This window comes from Schistocerca nitens, chromosome 7 (genome assembly GCF_023898315.1).
Source record: "Schistocerca nitens isolate TAMUIC-IGC-003100 chromosome 7, iqSchNite1.1, whole genome shotgun sequence".
Taxonomy (NCBI): domain Eukaryota; kingdom Metazoa; phylum Arthropoda; class Insecta; order Orthoptera; family Acrididae; genus Schistocerca; species Schistocerca nitens.
Window position 1 is genome coordinate 386,499,079 of NC_064620.1, and position 27,562 is coordinate 386,526,640.

At 43.1% G+C, this 27,562-nt stretch overlaps 1 protein-coding gene across 1 annotated transcript in view; it reads right to left on the reverse strand.

The window, feature by feature from the left end:
- LOC126195356 (uncharacterized) overlaps positions 1 to 27,018 on the reverse strand; it is a 72,891-nt gene extending 45,873 nt beyond the window's left edge. Inside the window, exon 1 of the mRNA XM_049933934.1 lies at positions 26,986 to 27,018. The gene's annotated coding sequence lies outside the window, so the exon portion shown is untranslated. The remainder of the gene's footprint in view (positions 1 to 26,985) is intronic.
- Between the last annotated feature and the right edge of the window lie 544 nt (positions 27,019 to 27,562).

Here is a 27,562-nt window from a genome sequence, read left to right on the forward strand (position 1 = left end):
TCTTTCAAATTCTAAAGGTGGCAGGGGTAAAATACAGGGAGCGAAAGGCTATTTACAATTTGTACAGAAACCAGATGGCAGTTATAAGAGTCGAGGGGCACGAAAGGGAAGCAGTGGTTGGGAAGGGAGTGAGACAGGCTTGTAGCCAGTTCCCGATGTTATTCAATCTGTATATTGAGCAAGCAGTAAAGGAAACAAAAGAAAAATTTGGAGTAGGTATTAAAATCCATGGAGAAGAAATAAAAACTTTAAGGTTCGCCAATGACATTGTAATTCTGTCAGAGACAGCAAAGGACTTGGAAGAGCAGTTGAACGGAATGGACAGTGTCTTGAAAGGAGGGTATAAGATGAACATTAACAAAAGCAAAACGAGGATAATGGAATGTAGTCGAATTAAGTCGGGTGATGCTGAGGGAATTAGGTTAGGAAATGAGACACTTAAAGTAGTAAAGGAGTTTTGCTATTTGGGGAGCAAAATAACTGATGATGGTCGAAGTAGAGAGGATATAAAATGTAGACTGGCAATGGCAAAGAAAGCGTTTCTGAAGAAGAGGAATTTGTTATCATCGAGTATAGATTTCAGTGTCAGGAAGTCGTTTCTGAAAGTATTTGTATGGAGTGTAGCCATGTATGGAAGTGAGACATGGACAATAAATAGTTTGGACAAGAAAAGAATAGAAGCTTTCGAAATGTGGTGCTACAGAAGAATGCTGAAGATTAGATGGGGTGATCACATAACTAATGAGGAGGTATTGAATAGAATTTGGGAGAAGAGATGTTTGTGGCACAACTTGACTAGAAGAAGGGTTCGGTTGGTAGGACATGTCCTGAGGCATCAAGGGATCACAAATTTAGCATTGGATGGCAGCGTGGTGGTAAAAATCGTAGAGGGAGACCTAGAGATGAATACACTAAGCAGATTCAGAAGGATGTAAGTTGCAGTAGGTACTGGGAGATGAAGAAGCTTGCACAGGATAGAGTAGCATGGAGAGCTGCATCAGACCAGTCTCAGGACTGAAGACCACAACAACAACAACTATGTACCAAGAAGCAAATACCGTCCGCACTGGCGGAATGTTAGGTGATATCATGTACTTATACGTTTGTGACTATTACAGCGCCACCTATCACAATGTGAAAAAAGTGGTCTAACTAAAACATTCATATTTCTTTACTTACTACACGAATATATATAAAAAAAACGAATTTGATATCCGTTTGACCTATGGCAGCGCCATCTAGCGGGCCAACCATAGCGCCATCTGGTTTCTCCCCTCAAGCTAGACGAGTTTCGTTCTTTGTAGTTTTCCGTTTGATGTTTATTTAGTGAGGTATTTGGCCCGGTCACTATCAATGGACCACCCTGTATACTGAAGTGACAAGTCATGGAATAGAGATATGCACATATTCCGATGGCGGTAGTATCGTGTACGCAAGGTATAAATGGGCTGTACATTTGCGAAGCTGCCATTTGTACTCAGGCGATTCATGTGAAAAAGTTCCCGGCGTGATTATGGTCTCACGACGGGGATTAGCAGACTTTGGACACGCAATGGTAGTTGGAGTTTGGCGTGTGGGACGTTCCGTTACCGAAATCTTTAGGAAACTCAAAATTCCAAGATCCATAGTGTCAAGAGGGAGCCGAGTCAAATTTCAGTGCACTATGTCGGAGCTAAGTGAATTCGACCATGGGAAAACTGTTTGGGCTCATATGAAAGGTGCATAACCAGGGTAGCCGAAATGTTTGGTGTTTCAAGGGACAGCGTATCGAAAAGTTACACCGCACACAGGAAAAGCAGGAAAACATCATGGGCTAAGTGACAACTGAGCCAGGTGCTCGTCGTTCGCGGGAATTTGAACTACCGTGCGGAGCGCTGCTGACCTCTATGGCGCACCGACCGAAGTCGTACAGTGGTCAGCACCCTGGATTCTCATTCGGGAGGACGACGGTCAGATCCCTGTCTAGCCATCCAGATTCACGTTTTCCGTGATTTCCCTAAGTCGCTCCAGGCAAATGCCGGGATGGTTCATTTGAAAAGGGCACCCATCCCCATCCTTCCGTAATCCGAGCTATTGCTCCGTCGCTAATGACCTCACTGCCGACGGAACGTTAAACTCTAATCTCTATCCTCCCCTTTCGCTATGGCGCACCATGGCTGCCGTTTCCTCTGAGATGTGGACGGACTCTGCCAAGGAGAGGAGTTCTTCTAGCGCCGCCGAATAGAGTATAAGAGGCCATCAGCCATTCTTACCAGCCGCGTTTGCGAAGAAGTGTACTTTCTCGTTTAATTACTGACGTCAAGCGTGTTGCATGTGTATGTCGGGCTGACTGGTTTCTTGGCGACGTTGTTAGCAGAAAGCGCGAGGTCGCGTTGTGGTGTTGATTTGGGGGTGGACACCAAACTGCGAGGTCATCGGTCACATTGGATAAGGGAAGGATGGGAAAGGAAGTCGGTCGTGCCCTTTGAAAGGAACCATCACGGCATTTGCCTGAAACGATTTAGGGAAATTACGGAAAACCTAAATCAGTATGGCCGGACGCGGGATTGAACAGTCGTCGAATGCGAGTCCAGAGTAATAACCACTGCGCCTATTCGTTCGGTTGCGAGGTTGCAAAAAGCCAATGTGTTAGTGCCATTCGACGCCTCACATAACAGTCTACCAAGGCAGCTAATGGCAACAGGTGGCGGGACTGTAGGCATCCAGTATGAGCACAGCTTGAGTCTACAGAGTGTTGTTGAACTGCTTAGTCGACGACTAACTCACAACAGTGCTATAGTGCTAGTCGCGTTGATACAAAGCAGAGCAATGGCAACGATAAACAAAGCAAACATTGAGTTACATATACAACAGTTGTCGAACTTCACATTCCGCCAGAAAGCGACCCAAGGAATTTCGCAGAGTGAGAAAGAAGTGGTAGACGAAATATTAGCGTTTCTGCATGATGAGTCAGCGGTGTCGTATACGCTCGACTGTGCGGACAATATATATATGTACAATGACGACGGTACGTGCTTAACAAGTGAAAGTGATACTGGAACAGCCACACAGTTCATCGTCCTTGTCGGACAAGGAGCCAGGAACCCCGTCACCAGTGACACGTAGTAAATGATAATCGTTGTCCAAGGAGTGGTTACTTAATATACACTCCTGGAAATGGAAAAAAGAACACATTGACACCGGTGTGTCAGACCCACCATACTTGCTCCTGACACTGCGAGAGGGCTGTACAAGCAATGATCACACGCACGGCACAGCGGACACACCAGGAACCGCGGTGTTGGCCGTCGAATGGCGCTAGCTGCGCAGCATTTGTGCACCGCCGCCGTCAGTGTCAGCCAGTTTGCCGTGGCATACGGAGCTCCATCGCAGTCTTTAACACTGGTAGCATGCCGCGACAGCGTGGACGTGAACCGTATGTGCAGTTGACGGACTTTGAGCGAGGGCGTATAGTGGGCATGCGGGAGGCCGGGTGGACGTACCGCCGAATTGCTCCACACGTGGGGCGTGAGGTCTCCACAGTACATCGATGTTGTCGCCAGTGGTCGGCGGAAGGTGCACGTGCTTGTCGACCTGGGACCGGACCGCAGCGACGCACGGATGCACGCCAAGACCGTAGGATCCTACGCAGTGCCGTAGGGGACCGCACCGCCACTTCCCAGCAAATTAGGGACACTGTTGCTCCTGGGGTATCGGCGAGGACCATTCGCAACCGTCTCTATGAAGCTGGGCTACGGTCCCGCACACCGTTAGGCCGTCTTCCGCTCACGCCCCAACATCGTGCAGCCCGCCTCCAGTGGTGTCGCGACAGGCGTGAATGGAGGGACGAATGGAGACGTGTCGTCTTCAGCGATGAGAGTCGCTTCTGCCTTGGTGCCAATGATGGTCGTATGCGTGTTTGGCGCCGTGCAGGTGAGCGCCACAATCAGGACTGCATACGACCGAGGCACACAGGGCCAACACCCGGCATCATGGTGTGGGGAGCGATCTCCTACACTGGCCGTACACCACTGGTGATCGTCGAGGGGACACTGAATAGTGCACGGTACATCCAAACCGTCATCGAACCCATCGTTCTACCATTCCTAGACCGGCAAGGGAACTTGCTGTTCCAACAGGACAATGCACGTCCGCATGTATCCCGTGCCACCCAACGTGCTCTAGAAGGTGTAAGTCAACTACCCTGGCCAGCAAGATCTCCGGATCTGTCCCCCATTGAGCATGTTTGGGACTGGATGAAGCGTCGTCTCACGTGGTCTGCACGTCCAGCACGAACGCTGGTCCAACTGAGGCGCCAGGTGGAAATGGCATGGCAAGCCGTTCCACAGGACTACATCCAGCATCTCTACGATCGTCTCCATGGGAGAATAGCAGCCTGCATTGCTGCGAAAGGTGGATATACACTGTACTAGTGCCGACATTGTGCATGCTCTGTTGCCTGTGTCTATGTGCCTGTGGTTCTGTCAGTGTGATCATGTGATGTATCTGACCCCAGGAATGTGTCAATAAAGTTTCCCCTTCCTGGGACAATGAATTCACGGTGTTCTTATTTCAATTTCCAGGAGTGTAATTATGTACATGGAAGATCCACAGCACAGTAAAGAAACAATTATGAACAGATTTAGAATAAGTCCGTAGCAATACGACCGTGTAGTGCATATAAAAGTTACAGACATCCTTGAGAGGACAAAGCGTACTTGTTATAGAAACTGGCGTTTCCGCGTGTCAAGGACGCTCGATACAATTTACAGGATGTGCATGGTAGTGACCTATTACGTTGTACACATCAAACTGCGCACGAGATAGACTGCAATGATTTTAAAGGGAGCTGTGGACAGTTACATATCTTTTAACAGTGCTACAGAACTGGAAAACGTAAAACAGCGAAATTTCAAATAAGAAGTCATCTTGACGATGCACAGCAAACTAAGCTTTCGTCCCAAAAATTTATAGATGAGATAAAAAAACTTATCCCATCGTCCAGTAAGGAACTTGTTTTCAACTCTGACCAATCAGGATTTGAAGAGGAAATGAATGTGAAAGGAACCTTAGAAGTTAGAGGTAGCGAGAGAATTGTATCACGATTAACTAACATCAGTGTCTTAATGTATTCGCATACAGTTGGATGGAAAGTTATTTATTGTCCTGCGAGAAGTTGGAGATGTTCTGCCCTCCTGTCTTTTCTCGTGTGCGTGATTTTGCAAGAGCAGTAGGGAATATTTGCGTCGCAGCAAGCAAGAGTGGGAAAATGGGTGCAAGAGAACTAAAACTATAGCATGAGCACTGCCTTTGGCCAATAACTGTTCAAAATAACCTACTTTTGCTTGATTCCTGGGGTACGTATAAAATTCAAACTCCTTTACAGAAATCAACCCTCCTGAAAAGTGCGTAATATTGCAATTCACACCACCGGGAAGCACTAGAAAAATTCAGCCCCTGAGTGTTTCTTTTTTCCTCGACTATAAAACATATTATCGCACTATCCGCAGCTATGCCTTAAGGGACTGCCAGTTTCTCGTTAAGCTTCGAGACAGGCTGTTTCGCATGCGACAGCATGCCATCAAATTCCACCAGTTCTCTCCATTCCGTTACACAAATATGGTTATTTATGCATTGTTTAAGAGCGAATATCTAGCTGATTGTCTTGCACAGTTTGTTACTCCCAAGAAGTTCACCTATCTTGATGGTGCGGACCTTTGTGACCGCTGTGGCACACCATTTTTCATTCGATGTTGTTAGTGAAAGTTAATGGTTTGCTTTGAACAGTTGATGATATCCTTTTTGTGAAGTGTAATTCATACATCCCATTGAAGTTTGATCACTGCACCTCCTGGACACTCATTTCCTGTCGTCCAGCTGATGCACCTGGTCATTTACTAGCAGCTAATATTTTTTTGTCATAATTAACGCAACACTTTCAAATGAGCCGTACTAAAGATTGAAGTTGCGATCTCGCACTCAAGTGGTATCTTGTTAGTACGATGCTGAATCAATACCAGGAGTGCTTGTCAATCTAGCGGTTCGTTCGGTCAGGTGTGCCTCCGTCTGTTGTCTGCGTGAGGCACAATGTGAAAGTTACGTCTGTGAGATGTGGAGTTGTTTAGATTCTGTTTTATGTAAATAGTTTGTACTTTAATTTTGTTTTATCTAATTTCGCCCGTGGTGAGAGTCTGTGAGAGGGTGACTGTAGACCTGTGAATGAAAAATCTGTTGTCGTTCGTCTGGCTGTGACTGTTTGGTCTAAAGCAGTCATTTCGTCCTTGGTGGGGGTTTTGTCAACGAGTGAGGGTTGGTTATTACTTATAACTGGTGCATATTAGTTAGTGGGGTATATTCGTCGTGTTTAATGCTAACTGGATCGTAAGTAAGAGGCGTCGCAGCGTCAGTGGCAAATAGCGTTAGCACGCAGACCACTGTTTAGTTTCAAATTAAGCTTGTATTTTAAGAATTGGCTCACTTTAATGTGTGTGTAGGAAGACAGAGCTAATCCCCACAGATACTTAAGGTACATTTAATATCGCAGGTAGCGCCGCCGCAGAATAAAGGTGTTAGTGCCTGATAGTTCAAGTAGAACTTGGTGTAAATGGCTATTGCCATCTACTTAATATTAAGCTAAGAACTATCTAATACACGCTATAGAACATGCACTAGTTGTATCACAGAGTTGCGAATGGTCTTGATGGTGGGGTTGTGTTACCAGCAACTGTAATAAATGGTTCAAATGGCTCTGAGCACTATGGGACTCAACTGCTGTGGTCATCAGTTCCCTAGAACTTAGAACTACTTAAACCTAACTAACCTAAGCACATCACACACATCCATGCCCGAGGCAGGATTCGAACCTGCGACCGTAGCAGTCGCACGGTTCCGGACTGCGCGCCTAGAACCGCGAGACCACCGCGGCCGGTTCCAGCAACTGTAATAACTAGAGATATGGTAGAATTACTGTGTGTGATCTAATGAACCTTGTTATTGAACCTTTATGTACGTGTTGCCTCGTGTTGGAGTGTTTCTATGTGGGGCAGAGAGTGCCGATTGGACAGTTTTGAGAGATTGCAAATTTGTTGTGTTTTTAGAAACATCGTCCATAAATCGGAATCACGTTACTGAAGGTACTTGTTTTTGGTGTTTTAGGGTAATGTATATGTTTTAAAGAACATTGAAAACTTTTTAATTAACTTTTTATGTCGTTGTAACTCAATGACGCTTTCATGTTTTATGGTATCATTGAATGTTTGAAATATTTACACCCACCACATCTGCAGCGTTGCCGTGAGTAGTGTGTCAGTTAGAAAAGACCACAATATTTATATAGTTCTCTGTTTCAGAGTAAACTGTTCCTCGTGCCTGGTTGCATTCCACCCACAGCCACTGTAATGTGTTGTGTTTCTGGTCTATCCATATTTTTGTTCAACCCCTGCATATAATATTTGGGAGTCTGACAACCATAATTTAACTTTCAGGTATGCTCCTACATTCCCAAAAATTTTATGTTTCTACTAGACAGAAACACCCCAAATTAATCCTAATTCGAATGGTGTGCCGGAAACATGTGATAAAGACGCCAAAGGTATCGTGCAGACATAGGTCAATCAGTACTCTACCTTGTGTGGTTGGAAATGTCACTTTTATACCAAACCAAGGAAGTAAAAAGCCATCAACCAAAGCAGAAATGTGAAAGCAAATGCTCAAATGCCTCCATCGACGTCAAAAACTGTTTTGGGGAATCAGAGTTCTGATTAATTTGATGTGGCCCACCACAAGTTCCTCCCCATCTCAGAAAAGAACTTCCACCTAACGTCCTCAATTATTTGTTGGATGCATTCCAATTTCTGTCTTCCAAATGGCTCTGAGCAAATGTCACTATGGAACCTAATGTCTGAGGTCATCAGTCCCCTAGAACTTAGAACGACCTAAACCTAACTAACCTAAGGACATCACACACATCCATGTCCGAGGCAGGATTCGAACCTGCGACCATAGCAGTCACGCGGTTCCAGACTAAAGCTCCTAGAACCGCTCGACCACAGCGGCCGGCTTCCGTCTTCCCCTACAAATTTTACGCCCAACAGATCCCTCTAGTACCACGAGTGTGAGCGAATTCGAATGCGTTGGGTAATCGCCGCCTTATCCGACTATTTGTGAGAGGACATTCAGCTTCGTCTGTGGTGTTGGTTTGACTCTGGTGCGCTGTAACAACCGTCGACTTCTTTATAGTGGGTTCGATTCTATACGTTGCCAGCTGAAATAGTATGATATTTCAGGGGGAAGTTTGATACAAATGGCAATGTCGAAAGAAATACAAACAAGCCAGCATAAGAGGGAGTTTTTAGAGCTAGGGTACTAGTCCTTCCTGAGGCAACTTCAACAGAAAATTGCCCAACAACATTTGGTGGAGATTATGCAAGCCCTCATTGAAGAAGAATAGTAGGTACAACTGCATCCATGGCCTGCAGAGTCATTTTGTAGTAATACGGCCTTACCAAAGCTGAATCACTCTGCATTGTTGCCAGATTCATCCTGGGTGTCAGATTCAAGATGGCTGCTATAATGATGCCATGTGCTGTTGTGATATTTCCGCCAAGGTCAAGGTCATTCCCACTACTTCCTCCCACCCCCTTTTCAGGCAATCGGCTGGACCAATCTATGACGTAACAAGATGGTGTCCAGGATTGAGGACTTTGATGTGTTTAACCTCCCACTTCCCTAGACCAGCTGGGTGACTTAAAATGGTGGGAGAGATATCGTTTGTGTTCTGTACGCTACAGTGAAAAGTCCAGAAAAAAAAAAAAACCGAATTCAGACGTTACTATTGTTTGCTAATAGTAGTGGTAATCCCTGTGTTCAATAATTATTCTATAATGTGTGTGATAACAATTACAGTGATCCTGGCTGTCAGTTGACGTACATGGTAAATCACAGTCCGAAAAAAATTTAAATATAAGATACCCATACCGGAAGGTGCAGTTAGATATATAAGTGAGTTGAGACGTTATGACCATACAATCACTGTGGCTAATAATTATAGCTGAGTACAACTGACCAATTATGCTACAGATGTGTATGAATGCAGTTACACTCATTCTGGCTGGGGCAATTGACACTCACAACATATCAGAAGTGTACTCGTATACCCATATTGTAGCTCACATCCCAAAACAAGTGGCTAGCTTTGAAACACAGACCAGGAAACAGTAATCCCTTCTGCAGATTTTTACCCACAATATACTGTCAGGATTGTAGGATGGAATCAAATACGTCTTCATTTAAAAAAAAAAAATTGGGAGGACACCAAATGGTTCAAATGGCTCTGAGCACTATGGGACTCAACTGCTGTGGTCATAAGTCCCCTAGAACTTAGAACTACTTAAACCTAACTAACCTAAGGACAGCACACAACACCCAGCCATCACGAGGCAGAGAAAATCCCTGACCCCGCCGGGAATCGAACCCGGGAACCCGGGCGTGGGAAGCGAGAACGCTACCGCACGACCACGAGATGCGGGCGGAGGACACCATCCATAACATGCGCCGGGAGACGTAGTAGCAGAATAGCAGGATTTGTAGGCAGCCGTTTCACCCAGCGCACAATCTGCAGGATGGCAACCACACAGCCAGAGCAGTTGGTATAGTGAAGCAGCTACAGTGTGCGTGCAGTCTGTCACCCTCACGTGCCTGCACTCTTGCCAGCTATCGCCACCTCCTGCGATGAGTGGCAGGACCTATTGGACCGGTGACAGGTATGTCTTTGTAGTAGCCAGTGCTGATTGGGAAGCCTTTGAAAATCGTTTCTGTCGGCCATTTCTGAATCCAAGCTATCCGTCTGACAACTTACCGATTCACACACCTGCAGTCCCTCCCCAAGACATATTACAGAAAGTCAGATCCAATGAAAGTATGCAGGAATCTTAACACAGGAATTTCTCAGCAGTTTTGCACTAAAAAACCGTTCTGCAACGCCGACGATGTCTGTCTACTCGCTCAAAGACCTGTATGGCACTGGCAACAGAACTGACGGAGGAGCTACCATTTGGGGTGAGTATTTTAGGAGGTGGAAGCTGAAGCCCACTTAAGACAGCAGATGCAGCATTCCAACTGAGCAACACACATGCAAACTATTGTCTGCATATGATATTCATAAGTAACATATTTCAATGAAATAGCTGGAGCACCTACAGACAACATCTTCAGGAAACAACTGCAGAAGTGAAGGCCGCAATAGTCCACTGCAGTGATTAGTTGGAACGACAGCATCGGTACTTATTAATCCACCAATTGCGACCCATATGTACTTGAGTGGTGTCTGTTCTGTGGGACATGCCCGATGGAGGAGACACCATTTGTAATGATGCTGCTCGTGCACACATTTATATAAAGGAGAATGGAGAGAGGAAGGGAAGGGATGGGTGGGAATTCGTGACTTACAGCTGCACAGAACTCTGTGATAATGCAATGGCGAAAGTCGAAAATTTGCACCAGACCAGGACACTGCATTGCGATAAGCTGGAAATTTGAGTGTATGGCGTCTGCCGATGGTCGACGTGGTTCAGCCAGCCGTCCATGAGAAGCAATAAATCCTGATTCAAGTTTTGGTCTGGCACAAATTATCAACTTTCGCCATTGCATTATCACAATGCCCTTTGCGGCTGGAAGTCACCCCACCTGTCCCTGCCCCTTCTTCCCATTCTCTGTTTCGTATAAACAACGGAGACTTGTTCAGCCGTATGACTCAGGAGCTTCCATACTCACGTACTGCACGTTCAGCTTAAATAATCCATGTGCACGTAAGTATGCTTGTCCAGCGGCTACCGGTACTGATCAATAAGAAGACATCACGCTCACGCTTGCTTGTGAACGAGAATTCTCAAGAACCATCGTTTCGCGATTCGCAATATAAGCTGAGTGTTCAAAAGTCACGCGAAGAGTTATCTCATCTGAGGGTGTGCTTTTTATAACTTCTGAACATTGCAGTTAGAATCAGCAAATGGCAAAGGCGTAGCCAGAATATCTGAGCAATCTGTTCCAGGCAGGTGTGTGGTAAATATGGCAGCACATCGCGAGTTAACTGACATTGAACATAGGTTGATATAATCATTGCAAGAAATGTAGATCATAGCATATCAGTTGTCAGATAAAATTAATGGGACACCGAGCTCACCAGTACTTGGGTGGATCTTCAGGATTAGAGACACAATGCTTCCATATGCGCAACAGAACAACCACAAGGGTTTCACTAAATGGATGTCACGTTAACTCTGCAGAGCCTACTGAGGCTACCAACAATCTACTGAGCCGGCCGGTATGGCCGAGTGGTTCTAGGCGCTTCAGTCTGGGACCGCGTGACCGCTACGGTCGCAGGTTCGAATCCTGCCTCGGGCATGGATGTGTGTGATGTCCTTAGGTCGGTTAGGGTTAAGTAGTAGGGGACTGATGACCTCAGATGTTAAGTCCCATAGTGCTCAGAGGCATTTTTGAGCCACTCTACTGAGAGACAGATCACTGCCGACATTCGTGTGGGCGCCAGGAACCTCTTTCTACGAGAGCTGCACAAAGGCAAATCTATTGTGTCGCCTTCAACAGACGACAGTCGCCTATAGTGCGCGTCATATTCGACGGCGGCCGAGTTTAGGGTCGTTCTGCGCATCTGACGTCACAGAACACAGTCAGCCAATGAACAGAAAACGACATTGCCTGAGCTCGACTGCAGTGCAGAGCACGGAGGAGTGTCTTCAGTTTTAGAGAAGTTCAATCATAAATAAAGTAATTGAACAAAAGCAATGTCTTGATAGCAAACTTTCTGTTATAGAAAGTTTGGAAAAAGCATACTTTATACCAAATGCTTCATATTCTATTAATTAATTAAACCAAACAAGCAATAAGCCTCCTAATTCAGGCGGTAGCAAGGAAAGGTGTTTATGTCATTCTCACAAACCGCTTTTTCGCAATAAAGAACTGCGGTAATTGTTTATTTCCTATTGTACTTCGATGAAACATGAGTAATTCATAGTCATGCCAACAGTGTTTGTCGGTATTTTGCGTGATATTTTTGAGTTCTCCAGTAGTTGTAATTAACGACGAGCTGCGTTATAGTTAAGGTATTTGGCTGCTAAGCAGAAGGTTCTGAGTTCAAACCTTATTCGGTGCTTAATATTTTCTTTATTTTAAAACAATATCGAAGTGTCTTACTTCATGAATTTTATTCATTTGAATGTAATTTTTTTTTAAATTTCTAGTGCTTTGTCTCTTCATTATAATCGTAATAAGTTTTCGGTTTTTCTAATTTTGTCCTTGAGTATTTCTTTTCACAGCAATTAAAAACAATGAAAAGGCACACGTACAATATTCATGTTATCTGTTTTGTTTGTATATCTTCTCTTCCACGGTCGCTGTTTTACTATGCATATTGAGATATATTCTTTTGCGACAGTATTTATTAAAAGTATTATTTAGAGCAGAATTCGGCTCGTACGTTGCCGAGCTACTTGATTGTCTGACGCAATTCTTTGCTTCGCTGCTTTGGCAACATCATATTCAATGTTTTCGTCGACTGATCTATGTCATGGCAAGTATTTGCTGTCCGTTGTGACAAACACAAATTTGCGCACTGCGCCTCACTGACAATATATTTTAGTTTGTATGTTTTATTACGTCCACAATTCAGTTTTGTGTACCTCGCCAACTTCGTTTTAATCAAAATGTTTTAGAAAAAAGCGAAATGACTCTGGTATAAATAAAAGTTTTATTACAGTCGCTAAAGATGGAATATTTCCCAATTTATAAACACTGTTTATGTTATAAATGGTGTTCATTTTAACTGGGGACATTGAAATCTCTTGGATACGACACACAGAGCCAAAAGAAATCCTGGTGAAAATTAGTTCCTCTCGGAAGGGGACATCCAATTATAACAAATTTGACCACACATGCGTCGGATTTGGTATCATTGGATGTCCCCCTCAGAGACAAACAAATTTTAATTACAAATTTGTTTGAGCCGATGTGTAGATTTTCAGATATTTCAATGTCTCCAATTAAAATGAACACACTGTATAGTTGGAACCATGAACGACTGCGGTCGATTTAAGGCTCTTTCTATGGTATCGAAATATATTCCTTTTCTGCAACTGTAATAAGCGTCTTATTTAGACCAGAGGCGTTTTTCTCTTTTGAAGCATCTTCGGTGGACAGTATTTTGTCTCCTCCATTGCCAAGTCACCTTTCGTAGTTTTGTGCTGCGCTAACACAATATTCAACGTTTGTGTCGGCTGATCAGTGCTTTAGCAAATAAATGCTGTTTGTGTGTGCCACACTCAAAAATTGTATTTGACATAGCTCAGAGCACTTCACTGATATACAGTATATTCAAGTCCTAATGTTTTTGGAAGTCCACAGTTTCGTTTAATGTATTTTGTCTACTTCCTTTTGATTGATTGAAGTGCTTTAAAATAAAGCCAAACGCGCCTGGTGTAAATAAAACTTTTATTACAGTCGCGAAAGACGGAATATTTCTCAATATTACAGACGACACCTATCTAGTTCTTAAATTCAATGACATATTGTTATACAGTAAATTTTATATGAAATTTAGTTATCTTGTCCACATTTCATTCTCAACATTGTGGCAACTAAAATCGACCATACAGAAAGTATACGCTATGGACTTTTTACCTCTGCAAACTTCAAAATTTCATGCAATGGTTTACTACATTTAATGCTGCACAATAACTGCATTGAACATCGAAACAAAATTAAGTCATTTATGGGGGGAAGGTATCACTCAAGAAGATGTGTAAAAATCAAATTTTTGGGCCAAATAGTTTTTGTGAAATCGAATGATAAGTGTATCAAAGCAGTCGGAACACCATGTGTCTGCACAGGCCAGCAGTGCAGTGACGACAAAATCGCGCACAGCGCGGAATGCGAGGAGCACATCTCTGTAGCAGCGAAAGGGTTAATGCGGCCGTGGTGGCTTTACTTCATAAACTGCGCGCTCCCCCTTAAACGTAAGTTTGCGAACTATACTATACTACGGCGCTGCTTCTCTTGGCGCGTGAGTCGTTTGCAACTGGCAACGCAGCAATCTCCAGCGTCTGGGCGGGCATGCGCGAGCCGCCAAGATAAAAGAATTGAACTATAGTGTCCCTTGCTGACACCTCGACACAGAGCTCAACGGCACGCACAGCCCGCTAACATTATCGCTGGACCGTTCAAGATTAGCCTCGTGTAGCACGTTCTGATGGATCTCTGTTGAAGTTGTATGGAACTGCTGGGCGCGTAACAAAGGGAGATATGCCCCCTAGAGCTGTGAACCCTCTGTGTCAAAGTTGTGTCCAGGCAGGAGGTAATCCAGCTGTGGTCTGGGCTGCGCTCAAATGTCTCAATTAGACCCCACTGCCCAGCTACAGGAACCAATGACAGAAGCACGTTATGTGGACGTTTATGCAGACCACCTGCTTTAGAGTTTGATACAAGGTTGTCTTGCTGGAGGTGCCTTGTTTCAACACATCGTACCACACTTTTACTACACTCAAATATCTTGAAGGACACTGAATTTAAGATCGTGTCTTGGTTTTGGATGTTTCTGTTGAAACACTGATGAGTCAGCAGGCGCCTTTTACGGATCCACTTTTTGTGTGCTACTCCTGGTATCTCTTTCGCAAACGGCCCAGCGTTGCAAGATAAGAGCCAGTTACTGTTTCTCCTTTCCCAAATATCCAGTTGCGTTGATATCCAGCAAAGTGTGCCATCGCTTTTCCCACTGGGATTAACGCCTTTCCCTTTCAGCGGTGAGTTTTTAATCTTTGTTTTTCACAGTGCAGATATGACTCAACCGTGTAATGGTGGCTCCATGTTTACTCTATGATCACGTAAGTGCCGGTTGTTCTTTGGATTAGGTTTCAATTTTTCCAAAGTCTACTTTCTTCCGCATGTGCTTTTAGTGAAGGGTCGACAAAAGCAGCATCAATAACGTTCTCATCTTCTTCATATACTAAAGTTCAGCATGTATTGTATCTGTTCGTATGAGATAGCTAGGCTAAACATTCTCACTAATCTGAGTGCGATAGTCTCCTGTTAATTTACGGTGGATTTTATAGAGCATTTCTTCATGTGGGACGTTAGTTGGTCAATCTGGCGTATCGAACAGGCGTTCTGCAGCGCTCTTATGAACGAGTAAATCCATTTGTTCAATAATAAGGCGCTAGTGTACAGTCCCTATAAACATACCACAACTATGTATCTGGCACGGAGCATACTTTCTTTAAACAGATTTTATCTTTGCAAGATACTGATCTTTATCCATTTGCACGATGCATACGACCAATTACTAAGACAGCTTCGAACAAAATATCGTTCGTGGCATCTATGTGCGAGAATGAACAAAACCTTTACAGGTGTAACGAATGAAAATAATTAGAGATAGACAATATTTACCGTTATTTGGTAAATATTTACCAGACTCATGAATCCATTTCTGTGATTTAGTAACACGGAATAGAGAAACAAACTGATGGACTCCATAATACTCTACAGAATGCATATACTGACGTGTGATACCGGTAGTGGTTGTCTTACTAAAGAGGATCCTCGCAGAACTGAAAAATATATCTAAAGAAATAGAGAAAATCAGTCTTTGTATGGAGGTAGAAATGAAGCAGAATACTTTAATTGACAAGATGTGATAAACAGTGATATATTTAGGCAATGACAAAGAAATGGATCATATTATGCGAATATGTTGTTAGAAATTTCTATGAGACGGAAATGGCGTAGAAGCCTGAAATAATGATAGATACAGAAAGTGGCGTTTCGTAGAGCAGAGGTGTGTGTAAGCAAGATTGGAAATGAACCAGTTGTCGATAACAAAACAGTGACGACTAACTGGTATGACAGGATGTGTATATCAAGTACCCACTGTGGTCTATGGGGCGACTAACTTTGAGGTAGTCTTTGAAATGAGATTTTTCGCAATACTGACGTACTGAAATATGATTATGTAAGTTTGAAGTTCTCTAAAGCTGTAGATACTACGATAATGTGTACCATGCCAGGCAGATAAGATGAAGAAGACTGGACATTTCAGAAAACTGCTATGTCGGATGTCGTACAGACAAACACAGGCCCACTGTGGGGATGTAGATCATCGAACCTCATGAGGTTGGATTAGCTCATGTGACTGCCTCGTTAACCAGCTGCCGGCTCGAAGACACGTGCGAGTACTGCCACCACCTAATTAACTATCATATGAATCCATTAAGTTTAGCGTAGAGATTAGTTTTTTCGTCAAGTAAACGAGTGATTTGTGAGCGACATGTATTCTGTCAGCTTTTCCCATTGTCTCAACATTTAGTTTTTTTGTTTCTTTTTTTCTAATCTCACGTTGTTTGCTGTGCCTCGAGACTCAATTCTTTTGTCATAGCGCGTACTCGTGGACAATGAGTTTCCACATTAACGTTTATTTACGAATAACTGTTTAATCGCAGGTAACACCGTTGGGAGCAACTAGTTGAACTGTAATGGAGCAAATTAAGTAGTAGAATCAGTAGCAATGGGAGCAGAGGGTTCTCACTTTATTTAAACATAGGGTGAAGTGGGGTAAATCCGATCGGGTGGGTAAACCCGACCACCCTCTATTTGTTAGAAACGTCAAAGCGGAGCCATTTCGCACTAGTTTTACCATTTAGAGCATTCGCAATAACGGAAATGTCACCTTGACAGATCTGCAGCATTTGACATTTACACACTCAAAAGAACATAAGTGTGTTTTCGATTGTTTCAATTTAATTTTTGTGCAAATTGCATCACTAGATTTACCTTATTAAATAAAACAATCTCAAAACAAACGATAAGTGATTTTGTAGTGCATTTAGTGACCTATTCAGTGTACGTATCGTTTTTGTTGGAAATTTCGTGTAAATTGTTTCTATCTGTATTAAACGAAAAATGGCATGGAGGGGTAAATCAGACCGCATATTTCTTATAGTTTATGTGTACGGAATTATATATTTATGGAAACAAAGTGAATTTTTGTTTATTTTTAGGAAAATGGTACGACAAAACGCAATCAAAACGATATTCGCTGAGCAGTTGCTGCAATGCAAATGGGAATGTCTTTACGAGCTGTCGCTCGTGATTTTAACATTCCGAGATCGATATTGCTGTTGCACCATCGTGCAATGAAATCATCTGTTTTCAATGAAAATTTACATTAATTTAACTTTCTATACATTTCGTAATCTAAACATTGTTATTTTTTAATACATTTTCTTCATTTTTTGTAAAAAAAATAAATGCTTGTAATTATTTCCCAAAATCCGTTCATTTAGAACTATTTCGGTGCAAAATCAGCCAAACAAATAGGGGATCGGAAAATGGACATTCTTAAAATACGGATATTTAAAAAACTGTTGATGGTATAACAACAATATTTTGCAAACAGTTGCTCCTTTATATTACCTATAACTTAACGCATATAACGTTAAGATCCGACCTCGGATAAGCATTTTATAACCACAAGAAATTACTAGGCCGGATTTACCCCACCTTACCCTATATACTTCATTTTATGAAACACAGTTGGACCGTCTTATTTTTTCACTGTGCAGAGGGTTTAAGCAATTCATCGCACATGCTCATGTGGCAGACATTACATAAACAATCAACAATGGATGCATCGCACGCACGCAACCTAACAAAAATTGGAAATATGTGGTAAGGTCTTATGGGACCACAATGCTGAGGTCATCGGTCCCTAAGCCTACACATTACTTAAACTAACTAAGTCCTAAGGACAACACACACACACTCATGCCCGAGGGAGGACTGTAACCTCCGAGGGGAGGGGAGCTGCACGGACCGTGACAAGGCCCCCCTTAGACCGCGCGGCTACCCCGCACGCAAGCTAACAGTAACAATTATCCCATGTAACCGCCACGCACACCAAAAGCTATCATAACGAAGTATTACAAAACTTATTCCGAAAGCATCTATACATCTTTTCAATGAACGGTTCTTGAAAAACATAAAGAACAAAAGGGGGCATATGCAATTTACATTTAATTGTTACTCTGAGGAAAGCTCACGTCACCGCTATAAAAAATCACAGCCATGCGAGAATTCCTATCACAGTTCTTAAACATATACTTTTGCATATTGTTAACGCAACGCACACACACCTACACGTTGATGGACGATAGATCGAAATAGAGGCCAAGGAAACGTAAGTGTGAGCCACTTATTTCAACCATTTTTACCAAGTGTGCTTGTATGTGTTTCTTCCATACAGATACTGCTAGCTTACTATTAAGAGCTGTGATAGGCTGCAGTGAAAGTCGCCTGGAATAACAAAAGCACGGCAGTAAATCCTGACAATGCGCAATAGCACGGATCTCTAGGACACACGTTCGGGTGCATATGTGGCACTAGCATGAACATTTTTGTCGTTCTTTAGGCAAAGAAACTGAAACCTTGTATTTGAAAGCGTAGCATACAGCGTTTCTTCCCTATTTACATAAAAATAGCCTACCAGACTAATCAATCCTTACATTAAGTTCTATATAAAGAGGATAACAGTGACTTTAAAAGAGATCTGGCATATAGCAAAGCTAGATAGTTTCCATGCCACATGAAATACAGATTTCATGGGTTTTGCGTAATAGCATCTAAACCTTTCGTTTCACGTTTCAAATTACAACCACGTCGATACGTGGGCGCTTTGCAAAAATTGAAGCGCAGCATCAAGTCTAAATGCTCAGGAATCATTCTGTTCAAATATAATGTCCACACACATGTTGCCAAGATTGTTTCGACTCCACTGCAGAAGTTTCACTGGGAATTCCTTACGTCATCCACACAGCCACGACCTCTACCCATGCGATTTCCTAATTTTTGTAGCCGAGTGGAAAGACATTCGTCGATTCGCTTCGGACGAAAAGACGCAAAAATCGTGGTTCCACAGGAGACCGCAAAATTTTTCATGAAGGCACTGACCGTCGTGTCTCACAGTAGGATAAATGTAGGAAAGCGATTGCTTTTGAAGTAATAAACAATACACTTACTTTCTTTCCGTCTGCCTCGTTCTCGATTAACTGCCACTTATAATTACGGATCCATAGTCATCCGAGTCGCCAGGCTCATTGGTGACGATCCTCGTGACGTTTCATCCCTAGTATAAAACAGTGACATATCAGCGTCTAAATCTACATCTTCATGCCTACTCTGCAATTCACACTTATGGATTGTCTTGCAGAGGGTGAATCGAACCATTTTCACGCTATTTCTCTAATGTTCCAGTCTTGAACAGCGCTCGGGAAAAACGAACACTTAAATCTTTCCTTAAGAGCTCTCATTTTTCTTATGTTATTATGATGATAATTTCTCCCCATGTAGCTGGGCTTCAACAAAATATTTCCGTATTCGGAGGAGAAAGATGGAAATTTAAAATTCGTGAAAAAATCTCGCTGCAACGAAAAGCACTTTTCTTTTAATCATTGTCAATCCAACTTACGTATCACATCCATGATACTCTTTCACTTATTTCCCGGTAATACAAAACGAAATGTCCTTCTTTGAACTTTTTCGACATCCTCCTTCAGTCCTGTCTGGTAAAGATCACATGCCGTACAGCAGTACTTTAGCAGAGGGCAGACAAGTATAAGTTAGGTTGTCTCTCCAGTGGATTTGTTACATCGTGTGTTTTGCCAATAAAACGCAGTCTCGGGTAAGCTTTTCCCACAATATTATCCATGTCATCGTTCCAGTCTGTTTGTAATTCTTATCACTAGGTATTTAGATGAACTGAGAGCCTTGAGATTTATGTTATTTATCGCGTAACCGAACTTTTTCGACATCCTCCGTCAGTCCTGTCTGGTCAAGATCACATGCCGTACAGCAGTACTTTAGCAGAGGGCAGACAAGTATAAGTTAGGTTGTCTCTCCAGTGGATTTGTTACATCGTGTGTTTTGCCAATAAAACTCAGTCTCGGGTAAGCTTTTCCCGCAATATTATCCATGTCATCGTTCCAGTCTGTTTGTAATTCTTATCACTAGGTATTTAGATGAATTGACAGCCTTTAGATTTATGTTATTTATCGCGCAACCGAAATTTAATGGAACCCTTTTAGAACTCATGTGGAGGAGCTTACACTTTTCCTTATTCTTCCTTCAGTTTCTACTTTTCGCAGCTTATAGACATTTTGTCTAAATTATTTTGCAACTGGTTTTGATCTTCTGATGATTTTATTGGGCGGCAAATGACAGCATCATCTCCAAAGAATCTAAGATGGCTGCTCAGATTGTCTCTTAAATCATTTACATAGATTAGCAATAGCAGAGGGCCTACAACACTTCCTCGGGGAACGTCAGATATCATTTCTGCTTTACTCGATGAGTTTCCGCCAGTTACTACGATTTCTGACGGGAAATGACAAATCCAGTCGCACAATTGAGATACTCCATAGGCACGCAATTTGATGAGAAGTCGCTTGTGGGGAACGTTATCAAAAGCCTTCTGGACGTCTAGAAATAGGGAATCAATTCGAGATGCCCTGTCGATAAGATCCACTATTTCATGGGAATAAACAGCAAGTGGTATTTCACTACAACGATATTTTATGGTTAAAATGGTTCAAATGTCTCTGAGCACTATGGGACTTAACATCTGAGGTCATCAGTCCCCTAGAACTTAGAACTACTTAAACCTAACTAACTAAGGACATCACACACATCCATGCCCGATGCAGGATTCGAACCTGCGACCGTAGCAGCCGCGCGGTTCCGGGCTCTGGCTCTGAGCACTATGGGACTCAACTGCTGAGGTCATTAGTCCCCTAGAACTTAGAACTAGTTAAACCTAACTAACCTAAGGACATCACAAACATCCATGCCCGAGGCAGGATTCGAACCTGCGACCGTAGCGGTCTTGCGGTTCCAGACTGCAGCGCCTTTAACCGCACGGCCACTTCGGCCGGCTCGCGCGGTTCCGGACTGCAGCGCCTAGAACCGCTCGGCTACCGCGGCCGGCGATATTTTATAAAGCCGTGCTGACTGTATGTCAATAGATCGTCTTCTTAGAGTTGATTCATAATAATATAACATAGTATATATTCCAAATTCCTACAGCATATCGATGTCAGTGATATGGGTCTGTAATTCAGCGGATTACTCCTACTTCCATTTTCAGTTTTGGTACGAACTGTACAGCTTTCCATTCTTTAGGTACGGGTCTTGCATCGAGCGAGTGGTTGTATATGATTGTGTATCTGTCTCTCTAACGTCTGATGTAATTTTTACAAAACTTGGTACACATTACACTTGCTGCATGAAAAAATTACTGTGGGGCCAAGATACTACAAATGTCACTATGGGTGAAAGTAGAGATGGAAAGAGGTGACAAAAAAGCGTAATCAATGGAAATCAGAAGCGGTTACAAACAATGTGGTATTTAAGTGACCTATAGTTTGTACAAAAAGACTATCTGTGTAGTAACATACTTTTATTCCCCTTAGTTGTGGGGGTGAGAATGAAAATGTGTAAAATGACAAACTGCTCGAAAATGATCTGTTGATATTTCATCCTGAATACAGTAGACTTGGAATAGTTTAAAAGTATGAATCCCAGTCAGTGAAGCAACTAGATCGCGACAATGAGCACTACAGCGAGAAAATAATTTTGTCAGCTTAATTAGGAGCTAAAGGTCATCCAAACCGACGAATACTATCGAAACTAGGGGCGCTCAATAGGTAAAGCAACCCTATTGTTTTAGCAGATTAGTTTTATTCGGGATTCCAATACACCATACCTTTTCCCACTATTTGGCTATAAAACCCTGTTCTTCAACAGGATCTCCAGTGAATGCGACGGCCTTACGCCACTGTACTGCGAAGGCCTGTATGTACGCATGGTACCACTCTACTGGTTGACGTCGGCGCCAATGTCCTGCTGCATCAGTAGCCTCCTCATCATCCACGTACTGCTTGCCGCTGAGGGCATCCTTCATTGGGCCAAACTGATGGAAGTTGAAAGGTGCGAGATTCGGGCTCTAGTGTGGATGAGGAAGAACAGTCCAATGAAGTTTGGTGAACTCCTCTCGTCTGCGCAGACTTATGTGAGGCCTTACGTAGTCACGAAGGCGGAGTACTTTTCGTTTGCATTTTTGTGGCGACGAACACTCTGAAGTCCAACATTGCAGAAGTCACAGCTGTGGGCGACCGGCCGGCACGTGGGAGACCGGATAGGTTTGCGCGGTCTTGTTGTGATGACAGACGCCTCACCCGACGACTCACCCTGCTTTGGTGCAGTGCCAGGTCTGGGGTAGACATTCTGCAAGCGCCTATGTAGTGATATCAATTTATAACCGTCCTGCCTTCCAACCTCCAATTCCTTAAACAATCGAACTGCCTGGTATAAAACAGCTTCGAACGTCTCATTGCTTTACGAATGAGTTAACGTTTCAAATATTTGATATGAAAGATGTAAAGTATTTATGGATGAAGATGGTGAAGTTTCTCAGGCATCTCATTGTGTTTGGCGTCATTAACTATGTATCGTGCAACGATATAGTTTTGCAAGTTGCTTCAGTCGTGTTATGGATACTGTCTGCAAAAACAGGGTCATGCCTGATGCTGAAGTTTTACTGCATGAACAGTTAAAATGTGGTAACCGATAAATATTTTTTCTGTCACAATTTTCTGGAGAGTGTCAGCGAGAAAATTTTTTGGAAAGGTTTGGATTATGTAAGAACATCATTGGACTCGGTAAGCGGCCTCATTAAAAAAAATCAATCAGAGTAATTTGTGCGCAGTGAGTTACGCTGTCTGAAGACACATACTCAGCTTATAAGTTGAATACTCGTCCTGTTGCGACGGGGGAGTCTTAACATAAAACTATACCAATAAATTCGTCAAGATCCAATCTGTACTACGCTAGAATGTGTAGAGAGGCCACAGAAATTCAAAGGCCCGCAAATACCTTTAACAGAAAAAAGCTTTAGTGGTAAATGCAGCAAACAGCTTCAGCTCTTCCCAACTACAAGCTCAATAAAACACCTCGTCATGACACGGCAGCGGTGTGCTGAAGTTACGATGCGAATACACTTTTCGGTTTCCTGAGCTTATTTAAGCTTCAAACCTGTTACCTGGTATCTTAGCCTGTATAGTCTCTGATTACGTCTGCATCATTGGGGGACGAAACGTTAGGCAGAGAGAAATGTTCGGAACCACAGCCTAATGCCTGTATAACAAAACTCCGAAGGACGCATATTCCGGCTTCGAAGTACTGCATTGTATGATGCGCAGTGAGGGCCATCCAGCCACGTTCTATGACCCGTAGTCACAGCTTTACTTTAAGCTGTACCTTTCTCTCTTGCACTGAACGTATTTGTTCTGAGGGACTAGCGTTCTTGCGGGGCTATCTCTCCTGAAAGATACTGCGGAGAAATCGCTTAACCACTGCCTAGATGATTGTTTCCAGAACAAATATTTCACTCTGCATCTACTTTTATATGATTACTCTGCAGTTCACACTGAAATGCTTGACAGAGGATTAATAGAATCGCTTCCAGATTATTTCTTAACCGCAGCATTCTCGAATAGCATGTGCAAGAAACGAACACTTAAATCTTTCTGTGCAAGCTTCGATTTCCCTTATTTCATTTCAATTGTTATTTTTTCCTATGTAGGTGGGACTCAACAATATATTTTGGCAATACGAGGAGAACGTTGCTGATTGAAACTTCATGAAAAGATTGCGCCGTAACGAAAATCGCTTTTGTTTTACTGATTGCCGGTCCCATTCGGATCATACGCGTGAAACTATCTCCCCTATTTCACAATAATACAACATGACTTGCCCTTCTTTGAACATTTTCGACCTTCTCCGTCAATCCTGTCTGATCAGGATCCCGTAATGCACATCAGTACTCCAGCAGGCGATGGATAAGCGTATTGTAGGCAGTCTCCTTAATAGGTTTGTTGCATTTGCTAAGTGTTCGGCCAATAAAACGCAGTCTTTGCTTCGCATTCCCCACAATATTTCCCGTCTCCGGCCATCCTGATTTAGGTTTTCCGTGATTTCCCTAAATCGTTTCAGGCAAATGCCGGGATGGTTCCTTTGAAAGGGCACGGCCGATTTCCTTCCCAATCCTTCCCTAACCCGAGCTTGCGCTCCGTCTCTAATGACCTCGTTGTCGACGGGACGTTAAACACTAACCACCACCACCACCACAATATTTTTCATGTGATGGTTCCAATTTAAGTTGGTCGCAGTTGTAGTTCCTCGAATGAGGTGTTTCCACGGTCTCAGTGCACGATATGCTGCCACCAACGTAGCCGTTTTTCCCGGACGACAGCTGCTCTCTCCAAAAATGGTTCAAATGGCTCTGAGCACTATGGGACTCAACTTCTGAGGTCATCAGTCCCGTAGAACTTAGAACTACTTAAACCTAACTAACCTAAGGACATCACACACATCCATGCCCGAGGTAGGATTCGAACCTGCGACCGTGGCGATCGCGCGGTTCCGTACTGTAGCGCCTAGAACCTCTCGGCCACTCCGGCCGGCCCTGCACTCTCCGCTTGGTGGAAAGAGGAGGATGCAGTTTCCGTCGATGCTGACTCAACAATAATCCAGCAATTAGCCTTAGATGGACTAGATCTATTTTGCGAAAAAAAGTTAAGAAGTTGCAAAACTGAAAGTGGAAGCAACGAAAAGAAGCGTGAATATCCGTGACGTCTTTATCTGAGTCTTGAAATTTTAAAGTCTCTGATATCACAGTTAAGAGATTTTATAAGCATCAGCTCTGATACATTGACACCTGGTACATAAAGTTAATTTATGCTCTTCATCAGAATAGCACACCTGTTTATCTAGTCTCTGGGATAATTAGAGACTTGGTAACTCCTGTCGCATTAGAATTAAATGTACTACTGGACGATGAGTTTGCAAATAGAATAAATTCAGCTTCAGTGGTGAGTATGGTTATGTTTAAAATGAATCGACATTAGAACCTCTTGGAAAGGGTAAAGTAATCAGGAACTTTAAAGGTAACAATGCGCATCGAAATTTAATATTAATAGTATGTAGAGGTACTGATTTAAAGGCTTGTCCACTATACGATGTATTTAATGGTTTTGAAGGAAAGGTGGTCAGAGGTAGTTAAGGCAAAAACTTGGTGCTATGTTGCAGACTCATGGAACAACTTGATGCCATCCAGGGAAGATGTAACTGTTTCACAGTGATCGTTGCTAGTGAAGCAAATATTTTGGCTATGATAAACGCGAAGCGAATACTATTAAGTCTGTTGTGATTTTTTCTTGTCATAATTTGTTATTATGTTCTTTATTATGAATTAGATTCCTAAACATAAAACAAGATGCCTCAAAAGGTAAGAACATTGCCCACGAAAGCCCCGTTGCAGCACACCATTTTGGTGTGTCAGGAAGTTTCAAGTAGCTGCACACTTCGCTACAGAGAGAAACTATCGAAGATTGTGCTGTATTAGCTTTGCCACACTGGTGCATTATTGCCGGATAATGTGTCACAGATAATTCGGAAATATGGTTGCACCTCAGGTTTGTATAAAATAAAATGTATGCCACAGCTAAAACATACGAAGGACTTTTGCAACAACAAATATAAGCGCTACAAATACTTAGAGACAACTACAGTGTTGATAAGCAACTTGACGTTAAGACAATGTTTGTTTAATGGCGCTAAATGTGAGGGGGAAAATCTAGTATATTTAGGGTTTTCTACACTGAGGAGACAAAAGTCAAGCGATAGCGATATGCACATATAAAAAAGGCGCTAGTATAGCATACACAAGGTATAAAAGAGCAGTGCATTTGCGGAGCTCTCATTTGTACTCATCATGTGAAAACGTTTCTGACGTGATTATGCCCCACGACGGGAATTAACAAACTTTGCTAAATGATAGTTGGGGCTAGACGTATGGACAATCGATTTCGGAAATCGTTAGAGAATTCAACATTCCGAGATCCACAGTGTCATGAGGCTGCTGAGAATTCCAAATTTCGGGCAGTACGTCTCACCGCGGACAACGCAGTGGCCAACGGCCTTCACTTAATGGCCGAGAACACCGACGTTTGCGTAGTTGACAGTGCTAAGTGACTAGTAAAACTGCGTGAAATAACAGCAGAAATCAATATGGGACTTATGACGACAGTATGCGTTAGGATACAGCGGCGAAATTGGACGTTAATGGGATATGGTAGCAGACGTTCGATGCGAGTGCCTTTGATAGCAGCACGACGTCGGCTACAGCGTCTCTCCTGGGCTCTTGGCCATATCGGTTAGACCCTAGACGACTGGAAAATCGTGGCCTAATCAGATGAGGGCCGATTTCAGTCGGCAAAAGCTGATGGTAGGCTTAGAGTGTGGCACAAACTCCACGAAGCCATCGGCCAAAATTGTTCTGTGCAAGCAGATGGTGGCTCCACAAATGGTGGGCTGTGTTTACGTTGAATGGACCGGGTCCTCGGGTCCAATTGAACCGATCATTGACTGGAAATGGTTAAGTTCAGCTGTCTGGAAACCATTTGCAACCATTCGTGGACTCAGTGTTCCCAAACAACGATGGAATTTTAATGGATGAACATGCGCCATGTCACCTGGCCACAATTGTTCGAGATTGGTTTGGAGAATATTCTGAACAATTCTAGCGAATGATTTGTCCAGCCAGTTTGCCCAACAGGAATCCAATCGAACATTTGTGGGAGGTAATAGAGGCACAAAATCCTGCACCGGGAACACATTCGCAACTTTGGACGGCTATAGAGGCAACACGGCTCAATACTTCTGCAAGGGACTTCTATCGACTTGTTGAGCCGATGCTGCCCTACGCCGGGCAGAAAAAGATCTGACACGACATTAGAAGGTATCTCATGACTTTTGTAACCTCAGTGCAAGGCGATATGGCGTGGACGCTGTCGAAACAGTGCAGTGCATACAGTGAACGTAGCTGGACCTTACCGGACTTCTCGCTCTGGAGCTCGTCTGCCCCAGACGACTGCTCCTGTTTAACAGCGCGCCTCTCAGTTGCTCACAGCTATTTGAAACCTCTCTTACATGAGAACTTCTTAATTTCATTCCACCACAGGGCCTTGTTTAATCCTTACCGAATTCCTGCCTCAGCATTAATTACTTTTCAATTGGCACCTCCATTTCTTTGTCGGTTTGCTCTCAGTCATACGCACGCCACAACTTCTCTCTGCTCATGGTTGATTCTTAAGCTGCGATTAAAGTCCTTACTAATTTTTTTAACATATTCAGCTCCTTTCTTGACGATGAAGGTGCTAATAAAATCTTTTTACCTGAGAACTTTTTAATTTTATTCCGTCATAGGGCGGTGGTTAGCTCTTACCGATTTCCTGCCTGAGCAGTAATTACTTTTCAATTGCCTGCTTCATTTCTTTGTTTCCTCCGTCACACGCTCGGTACAGTTCATCTTTTCTCATGGCGCATACTTAAGGTGCAATTAAAGTTCCCACAAATGTTTTAACATCTTCAGCTGCTTTCTTGACAATGAACGTGCTAATAAAAATATTGA